The sequence below is a fragment of the Amphibalanus amphitrite genome, unplaced genomic scaffold (genome assembly GCF_019059575.1).
Source record: "Amphibalanus amphitrite isolate SeventyFive unplaced genomic scaffold, NRLGWU_Aamphi_draft 000003F_arrow, whole genome shotgun sequence".
Classification (NCBI taxonomy): domain Eukaryota; kingdom Metazoa; phylum Arthropoda; class Thecostraca; order Balanomorpha; family Balanidae; genus Amphibalanus; species Amphibalanus amphitrite.
The window spans coordinates 455012-472439 of NW_024881500.1; the positions used below are offsets into that span (position 1 = coordinate 455012).

At 46.6% G+C, this 17428-nt stretch overlaps 1 long non-coding RNA gene and 1 pseudogene across 1 annotated transcript; one reads left to right on the forward strand and one right to left on the reverse strand.

The window, feature by feature from the left end:
• Positions 1 to 3027: 3027 nt before the first annotated feature.
• Positions 3028 to 7972, reverse strand: LOC122393553 (annotated as a pseudogene).
• A 4973-nt stretch (positions 7973 to 12945) lies between these two features.
• LOC122393627 lies at positions 12946 to 16520 on the forward strand. The gene is made up of 3 exons (XR_006258730.1): positions 12946 to 13111; positions 15315 to 15409; positions 15664 to 16520. It is a non-coding gene; the product is annotated as an uncharacterized LOC122393627 (long non-coding RNA).
• Positions 16521 to 17428: the final 908 nt, after the last annotated feature.

Genomic DNA, 17428 nt, shown 5'->3' on the forward strand with positions numbered 1-17428 from the left:
CGACGTTGTGGACCGACAACGTGTACAGTTCCCAGAACTCGGGCCACTTGTTCACGTCCCCGTGGAACACCGGTATCTTTACAGTGATTGAAGATTTGAGCTCAGAGTTACACGTGGGGCCCTGTGTCTGGGCCCTTTGAGCTTCATCTAGACGGCTGAGTACACGAGAACCCAGGAAAACCTCGTCTTCGACCGTCTGCAAGTGACTGGATTCGTCGGATTGGCCTAACTTGTCTAGCTGGACCTGGACGTCCCGTAAATCGAGCTGAACCTTTTTCAGATGCTGCAGTTTCAGCGCCAGCTGGTCTGAATCAATGGAACCCGAACCCAGTTTCCGATAGCTCTGGAAGTCATTGCACAGTTTGGTTGCTTTCGATCTCAGTCGAGTTCGTGTTGCGATTAAATCGTCCATTTTTTTAAACAAACTTAACAAATACTCAAAGTAAGTGGACTGTATTCAATTCAAGGTTCAAAATTTTAGACGAGCCTTTTGACTGTTATATGCAGGAGCGAGACGCTCACAGCGATACAACAAGGCTGGCAAAATGTCACGAAACCTGATGACTAGTAAACAATGTCAGCCCTCAACAGAGGCAGAATGCCCACAAATTAGGCTAACAAATGCCCACCAGTCATCCGGCCCGGAGGACCTATGTTAAAATCAGTCGCTTCCGGCTGGTTCACGCGGAAGTAAAAAATGTGATAAATCAAATCAACAGTTTATTGCAACTTCACTGTGCAATGACCAACGGTTGAAACAACAAACGAACCGATAACAGCTTCCAACCAACAACCTAAATCTCCAATCTACACCGCAGATCTGACTGCGACCGGACAAATGCCGAGAAGCAGTGACGCCTAACGGTGCTTTAGGAACGAACTCACAATCGATTTGATTCAAGCTGAGAGTGACTCAGATTCTACCCGTTAAATTCCACCCTTTAAACCGGTTGTACCGGGATCATTGTAGCGCGCCACTTGCGCGGTAGTAAGTTAAATGTAGGGAGTCAGGTATTCAGAAGGGTTTCACTCATCTGTTGCTTTACATAAATTAATTTAGCAAAACTCTATCCGCCAGTCCGGCTGAGGCAGAACGCCCACAACCTTTCTGACCGCAACAGAGTTGGTATTGAATAAACACGGCTAAAGGCTAGAAGGAGCTAAAAGCTCACGACCAGAACTCAACCGCAAATATTCAATACAGCGTTACCTGCTCCCAACGAGCTCCAAGCAAGACTGCCGCTGGAACGCGCGGCCAACCCCCCGTCGCCTCCCCACCGCTCGGCACAACGCACACAACCAATCAGCGAACGCGAACGCACTCAGCGCCGTGCCCCAGACGCGTAGGCTAGCCCGCAGCGCACGCGGCCAGCGGCTGGGCCGCACCGCGCCGCCGCCGCCGAGCGAGCGGGGCTGCGGCGGGGAGGGGCGGGGGGAGAGAGATGCACAATGTCCATGGCTACATAATATGATAATATCACACTAAACTTACTTTTTCGTGTTATTATCAGCATTTCCCAACTCATTCTCATAGTGTATCGGAATATTTGACCTAGCTATCGCTTCCCAGACGGCTGGTGTATGTACAGCTGAGTAGAATGCAACATTGAAAGATGAAAATCGGCCCTTTCAACCATTTCCTTCTCCCGGCTCAATATCAGCGTTGGCGTCACTGGCCGTGATGTGGATGATGGGTGGAAATATGTCACCGGAAGCCTGTATCTTGTAGTAATCGTGAAGTCTGCAGCCGGCCTGTCGAAGACATGTGCTGATATGTTTGGTGTGATGGGCTGTGATATGCACTAGTGAAGTTGTATCACAACCCATCGCATCTCACATGTCATCACAATACTGAAGAACGGAAGAGATTACATAGGAAAAGACGACACATAAATAACTTTGAATATAATCGACTATATTTGACCTACCGTTGTGAAAAATGTCGAGATTACACAATTTATTAACTAAATGTGTTAATTAAAAATGTTTAAAATGAGAAGCAAATGTGATTGGCGATGTGCATTTTTTGTTCCAATCACTGAGTGATCACCACCTAAACGTGGCATGGTTTGCGGACGGGGCGGCTGGCTGCTTATTTAAACAGCTTCCTCCCGGGACGCAGACTATGCTAGCGTAAATACATCGGACCAGCAGCTGTAGGCAAACATTCAACCAAAGGCATTCACCTGGCTATTTTGTGAACATGATGAGTATAAATGGCACTATTGTGACCGACCGTGGTATTAAATGTCATGTTTGGCATCTTTGGTGCCCTGAGCTGAGAGAGAGAGAGAGAGTGGTATCGGTTTGGTATCGGTATACCAAAAAGTTGGTATCCGATTGACATCTCTAGTCCACACTGATCTTTGAGGGTCTTCACGCAGGCTCTCAGGGCTCAGCTGGTGTCTGAGAGCCCTGCACTGACTGTGACACCTATACAGACACACGACACGCCAGCCGTTCTGCAGATGGCAGCACTCTTGCAAACCCTTCTGCAGAGCGAAAAGCGATCTTTAAAGCAGCCAAAAATCTATCTCTTCTCTCCCCCACCCGTATTGGACGTCAGCCTCGATCACCGAGCCCAATGTCTCGTTGCTAACCTTCACGTTCCCATCAGCCTCAAACTGTGTCATCCTGTTGTCCTTCCTGTTTCTGTCGACACGACGGGTAGTCGATCATTGAGCCATTGAGCACATCAATTGCGGGCGCTCACGGCGCTCAAAACATCCGCGACCGCTGCAGCCCTAATGACGCCCTGCCGTGAGACAGCTCCCTGCTCTGTGCACGGTATTATTCTCGACTTGATTTTAGGCGTTGAAAATGTGGGAGCGGCATGCTGTGGTAATAAACCACGGATACTGTGGTAAACAAATCATATGCGACTGTGTGTTTACTGTTCCTGTTCCGTACTTAGCCCTGTGTTATACAAAGAACTATACGCAATGATAGATAGTTACGACACTTCACTTGGTGATTGGTGACTTCTTTAGTGGTGAATGGTGAGTGACAGCGCAATGGACACTGAGATGGACAATGCTCTTCATATATTATCATATAAAGCACACGAAAAAGGCGATAACATCGCTGCATGGACAATCAACAATAAGGCACGAGTAGGACCTCGCGGTGACAGAAAATGCGTGCTGATAAAACATTATCGTATAGCTCACTATCGCTTATAAACATCATAAAGCAGTGCGCATCGCATGTTTTTGTGCTAGAAATAGCATAAGGTCATTCGCAAGTTTCTGACACTATAACCATGGGCATATTAACCCATCAGTGGGTGAGTGACTCGAGTGTTCTCGGGAGTCGCGGCCCGTCTCGACTCCGAGTCAGGCGACCGGTCGAATAGTCCGTCGGTCCTTTTGAGAGGATGCCGGATCCTTAGGCCTGTTCACGTACCAGACCTCGTTACGGCGGTTCCAGAACTTCATGGGGCTGTCGTACCCGGCCCTGCGGGGTTGGGGGATGGTTTTAAAAACGGCCGACACGATACGGTCACATATAGACTAGAGATACGGCGCAAGTAAATAGAAAACACGAAGCACACAGGGACGCAAAACGTTCAATCAATCGCAAAGTACTGGACTATGTTCACTATCAATAAGACGCATGCAATGCCAGACCAGTCCAGTTTAGTGCCTTTAAACAGAAAAATAAGTCATCAACTTTAAAAGTCTGCACAATACAGTACCAATCCCATTGCTATCCCATATTGAGATCATATGACTGACATGGTATGACACTCCTTGCTTCACGGTTGGGATAACAGCCCAGTTCCGATGATGGTTTGGATTGGATTGGGGATGGAGTTGGGGGTGGGAGCGAGGGATCCTGGTCAGGGCCTTCAACTTAGCCATTCAGTCACACAATTATTAGATATCATCTCATACACTGAGTCTCATACTAACCGGTAGAAGCTCGAATAATCCACGCCTGTCTCGCCCTGGGCCGTCGCATCCTGTTTCAGTTTGTCCGCCATCGCCACCCAGTCCTCATCATCCATGTAGCCACCAGTTTGACTGCAGAAATATAGAATAAACAGAAAAATTGATGATTAATAAATACAAGTTTTGCTTAAAAATAACCCTTTGTTTGTTGGTCGGGTTAGCTTACATCAAAGTTCCTGCGTTTTATCACCCATACTCAGTCATATTCTACCAGTTTAAGTCTTCCTCTCCCCCCCCCCTTTCTCCTCTCCCTCTCCCCCTCGTACCTGGCGACGACGGTCATGGTGGGCCGGTTCTCGATGTCACCTCCGGGTTGGTCGGCGGAGGCGCGTTCTCCTGGTTGGCCTGGTTGATGTAGAAGCACATGGTGTACTTGCTGTGCACCTCCTCACTCTCCTGCTCCTGTGTGTCCTCGTCGCTGCTCTGGCTCTCCTGATTGGCCAGCTCATCGGCCGTCAGAGGCTCGCGTACCATCGAGACCGGCGTGGTCATCGGGATAGTGATACCTGAGACGGTGACCCAGACGAGGTCAAGTTGGTGCAGAGTTCATGGTGGATTTCCCTACTTCTCAACGTCTCATGTGTTCCCTTTGGATTACTTATGAAACAAACGGTAACCCAAAATGATGTATAAGTGACCGTTAAAACTGTCTGAATTATGCGTTACGTTGCATTCAGTTCATCTTTCTTCTTGCCACTACGTCCCTCCATCCCTCTTTCCCTCACCCTCTCTCTCTCTCTCTCTCTCTCTCTCTATCTCTCTCTCTCTCTCTCTCTCTCTCTCTCTCTCTCTCTCTCTCTTCTCTCTCTCTCTCTCTCTCTCTCTCTCTCTCTCTCTCTCTCTCTCTCTCTCTCTCTCTCTCTCTCTCTCTCTCTCTCTCTCTCTCTCTCTCTCTCTCTCTCTCTCTCTCCCTTACCTCCCTCGTGTCTCCGGTGATGTCTCTGTCTCAATCCCTGACTCTGTCTCTCCGGCTCTCTGTCTGTCTTTCTTCTCTCTGTCTCTCTCTCTCTCTCTCTCTCTCTCTCTCTCTCTCTCTCTCTCTTCTCTCTCTCTCTCTCTCTCTCTCTCTCTCTCTCTCTCTCTCCCTTACCTCCCTCGTTGTCTCCGGTGATGTCTCTGTCTCAATCCCTGACTCTGTCTCTCCGGCTCTCTGTCTGTCTTCTTCTCTCTGTCTCTCTCTCTTCTCTCCTCTCTATCTCTCTCTCTTCCTCTCTCCTCTCTCTCTCTCTCTCTCCTCTCTCTCTCTTCTCTCTCTCCCTCTTCTCTCTCCCTTACCTCCCTCGTTGTCTCCGGTGATGTCTCTGTCTCAATCCCTGACTCTGTCTCTCCGGCTCTCTGTCTGTCTTTCTTCTCTCTGTCTGTCTGTCTGTCTGTCTGTCTGTCTGTCTCTCTCTCTCTCTCTCTCTCTCCCTCTCTCTCTCTCTCTCTCTCTCTCTCTCTCTCTCTCTCTCTCTCTCTCTCTCCCTTACCTCCCTCGTTGTCTCGGTGATGTCTCTGTCTCAATCCCTGACTCTGTCTCCGGCTCTCTGTCTGTCTTTCTTCTCCTGTCTGTCTGTCTGTCTGTCTGTCTGTCTGTCTCTCTCTCTCTCTCTCCTCTCTCTCTCTCTCTCTCTCTCTCTCTCTCTCTCTCTCTCTCTCTCTCTCTCTCTCTCTCTCTCTCTCTCTCTCTCTCTCTCTCCCTTACCGCCCTCGTTGTCTCCGGTGATGTAGCCGAACAGCCTCATGAACGCGTCCTTGCTCTGTTCTTCCTCCTCATCGTCAATTTCTGTGGTGCACACCATTTCTGACCGGGGTAGTTCCGCTCCTCGTAAATTATAGTCTGCAGAAATACCGTCAAATTGTCAGGTTTGATCAGTGTTGTGATAAGAGCGACGCAACTGAGGGTTTGATTTATTCAAACACTTCATTCACAGTGGAACCGTGAATAATTGAGCCAGAGTTCACGAGAATGCGTCATCCATAGCTTCTGCGAAGGTAGATGGATTATTGTGAAGTGATATATGATTTCAAGCTTTTACGACTAGACATCTTAATTCAAGGTACGTTTTTCGGCTATTATAATTATAAAAAAGTCGTTTATTGTTTTCGTTTCGAATTTTCGACCTTCGCACCAAGGTCGTTGTCAAGAAACATATAACAAACATACATGTGAAATGAGTCTGTGTGCTCAGTTGTCGAGAAAAAAGATAGAGTTCAAGATAAGTTGATCTTTAAAGATTGAGTTGATAATTCAGGCCACCTTTGAATACCAAACAATACTTTTTATTAACATCCAGCAGCGCTTCGATTTTGTTAACTACACGATTCATTACAGACGTATGCGCGTATGCTTTCCATATCATACTTTTGTACCCGAGATGCGCCCTCATCTTCGCAGATGTGCACAGCGGGGCGCAGTGCTCGCTCATTTGAACGGCTCCCAGCTTTTGCATGTGGCCCAATGTGTGTAAACTATGGCCGTCCGCTCTGGTCCAGTTTCTGCGCGATGCCTATGTTTACCAGAGTAGTGTGCTGACTCAGCACAAGCTCTGTTTGAATATTGAGGACAAATAGTGCAATGCCACAGCTAACTCAGCCTTGGAGAACCGAACATAACAGATAACATAAGCCGGAATGAACTAGCTAAATCCGAAAGGTGACGATGATCCCTCGTAAATAGGTACCTTAGTTGGTTTAAATATTTACCTGAGCGAATACACAATTCTAATAACTATATAAATATTGTCAGCTTTTCTTATCCAATACGGGCCTTCATACATCGTTACATATTCGAGGCTTTGTGCTGTTACTACCCACACTACAGTGCGGGTAGTAACAGCACAAAGCATATATGCATCAGATGCATATATGCGTCATACATAAATGCAGCTGGAGCTAGGTATAACACATCTCATTTATACGGTCAACATGTTTTCAGCGGATTTTGCCGCGATGTCGTCCCTTCGCTTTGCTACAATTTTAAACGCGGACGAAGTTTCGTAGCCTGTATCCCTGGTAAACCGCTATCGTAACGTATATAACTGATCCTCAAGGGCCATCGCTCTCAAGGGGACATGGGCATCATTTGGCGTGGAATGGTTCAAGTTCATTGGTCTATTTCTTTAGTCTTAAGTCCAGATAATGACTCGATAACGATATCCTACAGCGTGTCTACCACTGAATTTACATGTCTGATGTCACACCATTCGTTGCTGTGACACCTAACCAAGTGTAATATGGCTCACGGCGTCTGTCCATTTTCGAAGTAACACCACTCAGCCTGGCGAGTCTATTTCAGAGTGTCATCCGTCATTGAGCGGCACGGGACGGGTGCGGTAAGTACAGCCCCGACCTACCTCCCCGTCGTCGGTTTTCACGGTCTCTCACCGTGTACGGCGCCGTCTCGTAGGTGGCATACAGCGAGCTGAAGGCCGCGCCGCCCTGTTGATGCCGTTCCGAATGCTGTCGAGGATGCCGCCCTCCTAAAACACGTCCAACATGAAACACGCCTGAAACGTACTGGACAATGCGGCGCTTTTGTGGCTCTGGCGGTGACGATAATAATCCAAGATGGTGCCATTCATAACTGATCAAGTGGAATGTTTGGTGAAAATATCGTAGATTACAAGGAAGTTAGCGCGTAAACCCTGCTACCACTTTCTAATACCAACGATCAATAGGCACCTGGCTTCATTGACGACCCGAAATAAGCGATGAAAATCCATGACTATCGCTAGTTTTACTGGAAGTAGGTATTTTGGTATTTGTGAGCAGACGGAAGACGGTTCATGTTGGCATACCTATCCTAATCTTGACTTTCGCTTTTCCACAAGACGACATCATTTGAAGATCTTCTAGTGAATCGAAAATAATTACGGAGAAGGCAAACAACCAGTGGAAAAATGTTCAAGAATATCACGAATTAATAACCGAACTTCTAAGATCGAATCTGTCATAAAGATTTAATAAGAGTAAGACACCTACCTCATCAGCGGACGCCATGGCAGCCAGGGCCCCAGCAGTACGACCTGAAACCTCATCTTGTCCGAGTTCTGCCCCCGTGGTGTGCAGAGTGAGTGACTAGACGCTACGTCCCGCGCCGGGCTGATATACCCTAGAGGTGACCTCTGCCCCCCCCCCCCCCGACCCCCGACAGCGCAGCGTGGACCTCGTCAGCAGATGATGTCGCGTGCAGTTACGTAACGTGGTAACGACAACAAAGCCGAGGCCTTGACGGCACTGGGAACAGGACGGCTGTATAAACACAGCATCGTATTTACAACCGCATTACTGCGGCTTTCCAGAAATGTTCTCAAAGGTACCTTATGATGGGTAAGATGCAAAAATTGCGCTTTCTGCAACTGGGATGATCTGCATAGTGTATGCGGTGTCTACGGGTCGACGGCCGACGGGGTCCCCAGTGCAGAAATGAACAGCGGGCGATGTATTCTTGTAGTTCTAGATAGTTAGTATTAGTAACTTCATAAGCAAAAGAGACTTTCAAAACAGAGCTGTCCCAGTACGAGTGCCTCACGGCTCACACTATAGATATGGGGGAGAGTGGATAAAGATGCCCAAGGGCTTGCAATGTCATGGATTATTCGAATAGACGACCGGAAAGCAAAAACTTGGAGTTTCAACGGAAGCCGACATCATTTTTCTCCGCAAAACATCACACTTTCGTTCCTGATCTATGACAACTTTTTTTACTATTAATCATTTTCCTTAAGTAGACTGTAGACTGTAGAGCAAGGGGTCATCTTATCCCTGGCGGTGGGAAGGACGCCCCCTGGCGTTGGGGAAGATGCCCTCTTCACTAAGTGACATATACATAAATGGAGATGTGAATTGCCTGAACGAATCAGTTCCCTTTGAGCCTGTGGTAGACACTTCAACGCCATCGTAAGGGCCCTCAAAAGTCGTCGTGAGGGGCTTCAGAGGTCATCATGAGAGTCACCATAGTCCAGCGCGGCCAAACAAGTCTCCGTGGTGGCGTTCGGAGACCGCTTGTGGGGCCCTTATAGGTTTCATGAGGATTGAGGGCCCTCAAGACCATCGTGGAGACATCATGGATGTCAGCGAGGCCCGTGGAGCCAGCGTGGGAGCCCTCAAAGGATGCTGTGAGGGGCATCGGAGCCATTAATGGGGCCCTCAGAGGCCGTCGTGAGGGCTCTCAGTCAGATGCCGCCCAACAAGTCGCTGTGTGGGCCGAGAGACCGACATGGGGAGCACCTGACCTGAACGTATTGCCCTCTCAATAGTCCCAAATCGCCTTTTGTCTCTCATCACAAGCATGTACTAAATGATTCGACAGGTTTCTTGAAGGGCAGCCTACGGATTTAGGGGGCGTCTCTCCCCATCAGGTCAAGGGGCATCTTCCCCCAAGGTACCGAACTAATAATAAATCAGTACAATTTGTTAGTACTTAATACTTATACCAAACCCTGAAACAAACTGATTGCGACACAGTGTGAATGCATCACGACAATAGCAACGGGCATAACAATTATTTACCTTCTTTGATATTTACAATGTTTTGACACCAAAATATTTCTTTTTAAATCAGCGAATATAAAACATGCAGCCACCAGACCACCGCTGCCCAACTGAGCTTGGCAAATTGTTGTGCAGTTAGAACAATATCTTCAAAAATGGCCAAGTTATACGCATTAAAGTAAAAATTTCGCCATTATATATTTCACAATCATAGGTTAATTCCAGGTTTTATTCTTCCGTTTCGCCTTTTGAAGGGGTGGGTCTGTCCCACCCTAGGCATCTTAGTGAGTCTTACCCCACTCTCCCCTTCTCCAGACAAGGTCTATAAAATTTCGCCCGACTCCCGAGCCGTGGAGGAACTTTGCCGCTGTCTTTATACCGTTTTCAGGTTTTCGCTTTGATCCGCTGTCCTTTGCACGTCTTGTATACCTATAGGTAGGTTGACAAGCACCCTTTGCGAATATGCTTTGGAAAGACACGGATAATATGTAGATGTAGGTCAATGGTCATCAGGTCACTTAAAGTGATGCATGAATACATTCAATCATACTTAATCGCTATCGTACTTTTTTGTTAACCAGGCGATTACTACAAACCAAAAATGAGTTGGACATTCAGTTTCAGCACAAAACTTTTTTGGTATGAAATTTAGGGGCTAGGGGGCACTTAGCTACTGGAGTATTGGTTCCATCCTTTGCAAATTCAACGGAGGTCACGGTGCCCCGGTGCCCTCCCTGTTCCGCCGCCTATGTAACGACTGTAACAAGGCACCATTTAATACCTACCAAAAATGAATTTGCCCCCTCCGCCAACCCAAAATTTCTGCAGCGACGCCTATGGCCATATCAAACACTAAAAGTTGTTGCAAAGGCCCATCTTTGATTGCAAAATTTTTGTCCTGAGGGAGACAATTTCAATTACAGCCGCCTCGCAACATTGGCAAAAAGGCGGAGTGACATAGGCTTGATGGGGATTGGAAGCCCAGAGCCCTCCCATGCTCGGCCCAGGTCGGGAGGAGGTGGCACTGTAGTAGAGCAGAGGTGATTTTTTTTGGAACCAGACTATAACTAGACGCGACTGGACATATCTAGAACCATCCAGACCCGGTCTTAGTTAGAATCGGAACTAGTGCACAAAAAAAAAAACATAACGTCAGGCATGAGCAAATGTTGGCTGTCCAGGCGCGTAACCACGAGTCTGAAGTTACTGGGGACCACATGGAGGACCGCGAAGACCAAATATTATATTTCAGGATCAGTCTTCGCCCAATGGGGGTTGACTACACCCAGTTTTTTTTTGCGCGTGTAAGGAAAACCGCGGCGCGCACCACCGCGAAACTTGGTATAGCTTATGATACTTAAATTTCGCATCGTGTGTGAAATTTTTGACCCCAGGTCACATAAGGTCAGGTCATCAGGTCAAGTAAAGTAACCATGCCTCTAAAAACTTTGTGACTCTGTCATTCCTACAGTTTACATACCAGAAGTTTGAGACGCGGGCTTTTGCATGAGGAAATCAGTATGAACAATTCGTATATCTCAAAGTCACATCGGTGACCTAATGTCAGGTCAATTTTGTGACCTCTCCATTATAAGTCAATGGGGGAAAATGAAATGCTCCTTTTTTGGCCGAAAACACATTGAAACACCGTGAGACAGGTAAACATGACACAATGAACCGGAAAATTGCACCTGTGACTCCTTCTACCTATGTCCCTGAGGTCATCTCAGGTCATGAAATATCTCCAACAGTTTTTACCATAACTTTAGGTAGAAACATGGTAGAGCGCTGAAAACACCATGAATGTGTTCAGCTCAGCAATAAAAATCGAATGACACGCAACATGACCTTTTCCGTAATCTTGACGTGAGCCGTGAGGTCAAATTTTCAAGCTGACCTTTTCAGGTCAACTAATAATTAATTCGACGCGTCTCGAGGAGACAAACGCGATGCCGGTTAAATCAGCGTCATACAAGCTTGGAGTCAAAAGTTATACAAAAACCGCTTCCGCAAAAACGCCAACTTTTGATAGTTTTTGCCTCTGGAGGCTAAACCGTTGACCTTAGGTCAAATCTGAGAACATTACTCAGAAAGACCTTTGAAAGAGCTATCGAATGCGATTTCCGCAGCACTGCAGCTCTATTGGTTCCCGGCTTATGCGCCGATGTGTGAAAAGTTGCCAAAATCGGGAACAGAAGTTCGTAAAACAACTTACCTTTGGTGACCTCCAATGACCTCAGCGATGACCTGATCAGAAATGTCCTAGATTATTCTGAAAGATCCTGTAGCGAGCTATATGTTGCTCTTTACTGCGTCTTTCTAACTTGCTTACTTTCTGATAATCTGGTGTGGCCAAAAAGGCCCCCCACCATGGCAAAGTTGGCTGAGAGGCCCACCCGGGCGGGGGCTAAACAAAACATCCATAGTTTTGTCTTCCGTTGACTACATATAACTCTTCACGTCGATTTAGAGACAATATTTGGCTATTTAAGCAAACTGAGGAGGTCGTTGGTTTTACTGGGGACGGTCCCCAGTAACCCACAAGTTACTGGGGACCGGTCCCCAGTGTCCCCAGTGGTGGTTACGCGCCTGTGGCTGTCTTCTAACTCGCTTCGCGAAGCGAGTTAGAGGACAGCCAACACGCGTAGGTAATTGCGTATTTTGCAATCGTTCGGTAAGCAAGAAGTATGGTTCATGGCCGGGCTCAGTTTCGAATATGGTTATGTGACCTCCCTAGGTCACCGAGGTCACACGAGGTCTCCATATTCGAATTGACTATGTGACCTCCCAAGGCCACCGAGGTCACTTGAGGACTGAGGTCACCATATTCGAAACGGTGGACGAAATCGCATACGCTGAATCGACTGGTGGTGTTTTCGTCTCGATCGGCCCAGTAATTGATGAGTTATAGAATGGCTGCCATAGGCGACAACGGTCATGTGACCTCCCAAGCTCACCGAGATTACCTGAGGTCACCATATTCGAATTGCCACCGAAATTGTATACGCTGAATCGACTGGTGGTATTTACGTCTCGATCGGCGCAGTAGTTCCTGAGTTATAGAATGGCTGCCATAGGCCACAACGGTCATGTGAGTGTGACCTCCCAAGGTCACCGAGGTCACCTGAGGTCACCACATTCGAAACGTCTGATGAAATCGCATACGCTGAATCGACTGGTGGTGTTTTCGTCGCGATCAGCCCAGTAGTTCCTGAGTTATAGTCGGGGTTCAGCCCCCCCCAACCTATTTTGCGATCCTACACCCCTGAGGCTGAGTTATACAATGGCTGCCATAGGCGACAACAGTCATGTGACCTCGTCACCTCCCAAGGTTGCCAAGGTCACCTGAGGTCATCATCTTCGAAAGCAATGATAAATTCGTACCCGCTGATTCGAATGGTCTTTCGTTCGTTCCGATCGGTCCAGTGGTTCCTGAATGCCTGAATGGCTGCAACTTGCAAGGGTGGTGATCAAATAGTGCTGTCCCTCAGCGGACGGTAGATGGCAGCACATGAAATTGAGGAAGCGCAGCTGCGCATTTGATACGATTACGACGCAAACATTCGTTCGGAAGCACAGCCGCATATTTATATCGCAAATTAAATTATTGAATATTGGGTCTCTTAGGTACCTACTAGGTGGTTGCTGAAACTTGCAAATTTACTGTCTGTTGAGTGGTCAAGGTAAGAGGAACAGATAAAGATTCATCCATTGACCATCAGTTCAAGATCAAGATCTCTGATGGCTGTCCATCTTGATCTCTGTCTCGTTTTGGTTCTCGTCTCAGTCTCCCAAGATGGTTAAAGTCACTTAAAAATGCATATTTGTCCTATATTTTTACTTAAAATGATTTTTTTATTGGCAAAGCATCATGTCTTTTCAAATTAAGTAGGCTAGACACATTACAATGTAAGCCCACGCCGGCGGCCCGGCTGCCCAGCGGATAAAAAGTGCATTAGAGACCAAGATGCTTGCCGCTTGCCTTCCCAGTTCCCACAGCCTCCAAAATGACAATTTCCTCCTTGCTTAAAACACTTTTTAACATTTGTTAGATAGTTTGGGTTTTAACTGCTCAGCAGTGCATAAAAAGCAAAATCTTAAGTTTTAAAAAATAGGGTAGGTACCACCTAGATAACGTGGTAAGTTTTTAGCTTTTGGAAGTTGTTGGTATCCTTAGGGCCTTAGGTGTCTGCCTTTTCCCGTGCAGCGTCTTAACTCAGAAGATGCATTTCACTTTCTGGATGCACTAGTGTACCTAGGCCATAACATTAGTCTGGAAATTTCTCATTCCACCCCCAAAGCACAAAACGACAAACGTGAATCATCAGTTACTGCATATTCCCTGTCTATTCAGAACCTATTGAAATATGAGGGCTAAACTGATAAGCTGTCAAACAAAATGGACCCTGTCCATGAAGCCTTGTTTTTCATGTGTTTAAATCAGCCTCTATATTAAAAAACATTGAAATCTTACAAATGCAGTCCTTATTTACTCTTTTGCAGTAGTGATGCGGCCAGGTATTCATTGAACTGTGAGTTTTTAATGACTTACTTTCAAGACATTAAGTGATCTGATTGCCATATTTCAGATTCACCGAAAATGGGCTACACCCCAGTGCAGATTGTGGCTGCTCTTCTTGCTGCATTTTTTGCCTTTTGGCTGTATCTATCAAAGTATCAGAGCTAAGCATTTCTTATCTGACATAAGGTATAGGTACAATGGTATTGTAGTTGGTGTCAAACTGTTGCACATTTCCCTGCATGACCTTACTAGCTGTTACTTGTCACTTCCTCACTTCTGTGCACCCTTTCACACAGCTTCTGTTATACACAACTGTTCAGTATGAACAAACAGTTACATTTTTACTATCTGCTAGATTCTAGGCTGATGGCTTAACTTGAGAAGAATGGGTAACTGCTTATTGCAGTTGCTGCACACATGTAGATGTACTCCACTCTTGCAGCGCGATAGAGTATTGTAAATCTGCTGAGAGCCCGGGGTTAGTTGCTACAGCTCTTGATATTGATATATGAGGCTCCCCACAGGCTGTGTCCAGCTATGATATGTAGGCTTTACTTTGGAGTTAAATTTTCCTACCACCCAGAATTGCCTGATCTGATGCTAGAGGTAGGGGCCCACTCAGGCTCTGGATTTGTTATCCAGTGCTACAGGCTACAGCTTTGTTCAGTGGCTTTAAAAATTGGATGCTACCTGAAAATATCAAAGCTTCCTAACCAATCAACCCAAATTTATATAAATTTGTTTGGACTTTTCTTATGTAAACAATATCACATTTCTTGTAGATCTCTGTTACCTTTGATTATCTCACTTCTGAGTTCTGACTTCTCTGATGTTGGCCAGTAGCCAAGGCTATATATCCAATTCCTCACCATGCTGGAAAAAGCTTTTGGATACCTCTTGAATGTTTGAAAATCAGTGTCCATCATCTTCATTTTGCCTATTTTAATTTGCTTGACAAGTGGGAATGGCATGTTCGTTTTTGTTAAATGCTGTATTGTGTTCAGAACTGCTTTTTACAGCAATATTTTTCCTTGTCTAGTTATTGTGTGTGCTTTAGAGCAGTGTAGACTTAGAGGTTTGTAGACAAAAATGTCCTGACTACTTACTACTGTTGTGGCATCCATTTTGAAAAGGTGCTTTTGCTGCTGGCTCTCTAACAGGTCACTGAAAGGGCTGTTTTTAAAGTGAACGTGATTTGATAAGTAATGGGCATATGTCATACATTTACATGATTTTTGTCAAATTCATTTGGTAAAATGAGGCTAGTTTGACTTGATCAATCATATACATGAAGCCATGCTGACCTCGTGACGTTGCCTGTGGTCGTGGGCTTAACTCAGATGCTGCGTCGAGCTGCGTTTCAGGTCTCTGATTCACACCGGAACGATGGAGGACCAGGCCCGCGCCAAAAAGGAAACCTTCGACATTCTCACTGAAATATCGAATATCCTCAACACAGGTGAGTCAAATGTGGTCGATATCGCATAGATGTAATAACATGTATGAATCAATTTGCTCAGGTTCAATAACAATGATAACTACAACGTAACGGCACTGTTGAAGCTTTATACAAATTGTCTGTCACGTAACAAATTGTTCTACTGAGTCAAAACCAATTATACAGAACAACCCAAACCATTTTGTTGCTGCCCCTCTCTGCCTCAATGCCCACGTTCTGCGGTTGTTCTGAAGCCGTTTTTTGCCCGTTTTCAGGCCTGGACGGCGAGACCCTCTCGAGGTGTGTCCGTCTCTGTGAGAACGGCGTCAACCCCGAGTCCCTGGCAAACGTGATCAAGGAGCTGCGCCGAGAGTCGGCCGCTATCCGAGAGGCGGAGAGCGTCACTCCGCCGCCCTAGCGGTGACTCGGGGAACTACTGTGGTGGCGCTGTGATACACGGACGAGTGCCAGCAGCCGGACTGCCATTTTAGGCAGAAGGCTGTGATGGATTCAGTGCTGGAAGGACTGACTGGGCAGCTGACTCCAGACGTTGTGATGGAATGGATTGAGTGTTATGCCATGATGATATGAACACGTAGGCCGTGTCATTTGATGATATGAACATGTAGGTCCTTGTCAGTTCATGCTTCATCCTCGGTCTAGGAGAGTAGATCTCACATGTAGGTAGCGCCGATATTAATTCGCGTATTGCACAGCGAGCCCAATCGAGAGAGAATGAACCAATGACTCTGTCAATTGTCATAAAGTTAAAGCACTGTTCAGACCCAGACGTCTCAACATGCGACGTTCGCATAGCGTTTGTGGAAACGGAAAACGACGTCTTCGAATGTGTGTCGCCGGCGCGGTAATGATTGCTAACTGCTCAGGATCTCGTAACATATTCTGCGACCGTTTGGCCGTTCACTTATCAGTGCATCATTTGAAAGTATAATCTCGGCTGCCTCCTCTATCTGTACTTATGTCTGTCATGCAAGCCGGTGTCAGTGAGCGTGTCGAGAAGCTTTGCGTGGCGTGCAGTATTGAACTGCTAGCTCTACGGGTCACGTCTATTCTTCTGTGACATTTAGTGCAGACCTGCCATTTGCTCGACGCTAATACACAGTTCGACTAAGCCGCGTTTGATGTGCTTTGGACACCGCCGCTGCAAATCCCTCTGGTATAATCCGCTGTGAACGGGTTGGTCGTTAGTGGATCGTGCTGCCCGTCCCCCTAGATTCAGTCTGTCGTCCCCCTAGATTCAGTCGGACGTTGGTCATTGACTGGCTAGTCCGTGCCTTAGGAATTGCACCAGTTGGAAGTTAGGAAGAGACGCTGCTGTCAGTCGGTGTGTTGCATGATTTGGCGATCGTGTGGATCAGGCCCAGTTACAGGGTGATGCGTAATGGCTCTTTACGGTGGTACAATCACTTTTGGGTGACACTAACTTGTGTCAAATACGCCACAGACGTCTCGCATCTTTGTTCCCGTCTCTTGGTATTGTTGGCGTCTTCAGTTCACTGTCGTCCAGATGAAGGCTGATATGAGTTACGGACGCCGATTTAGATGCTGTCGAAGCACCTATCAATAGGTGCCACCTATCGATAAAAGAGCCTCACATCTGATGGCGCTTCAAAATAGGTATATGTAGCCTGTCACTCTGTGCTTGGGTATTTGCTACGTAATTGAAGCTCACTAACGTAATATAACTGAATTGAAATGCCTTTGTAGATGCTTTATGTAGCTATTCGCGACAAAACCGTTAAGGCCAACAATTCATTAACCTTTTTTATCGACTGATGAACATTAATCAGTTATCTATACCTATTGACCCAAAAGGGTTAAAGTCAAAAGTTGACCGGGGGCAAAGGTCATGCCCAGCGGTGGCAAGATTCATTCTAAATCGTTTGACGTGATGAGACGGGCATGCCGATTGATCAGACTTCGTTTATTCAACAGCTGTAAGGAGCGCTGGTCTCTTGAACTTATGTTAGCAGAGTCCGCCCTGGGTCATTCAAAGGTCACAGAATACGATTACGGTTA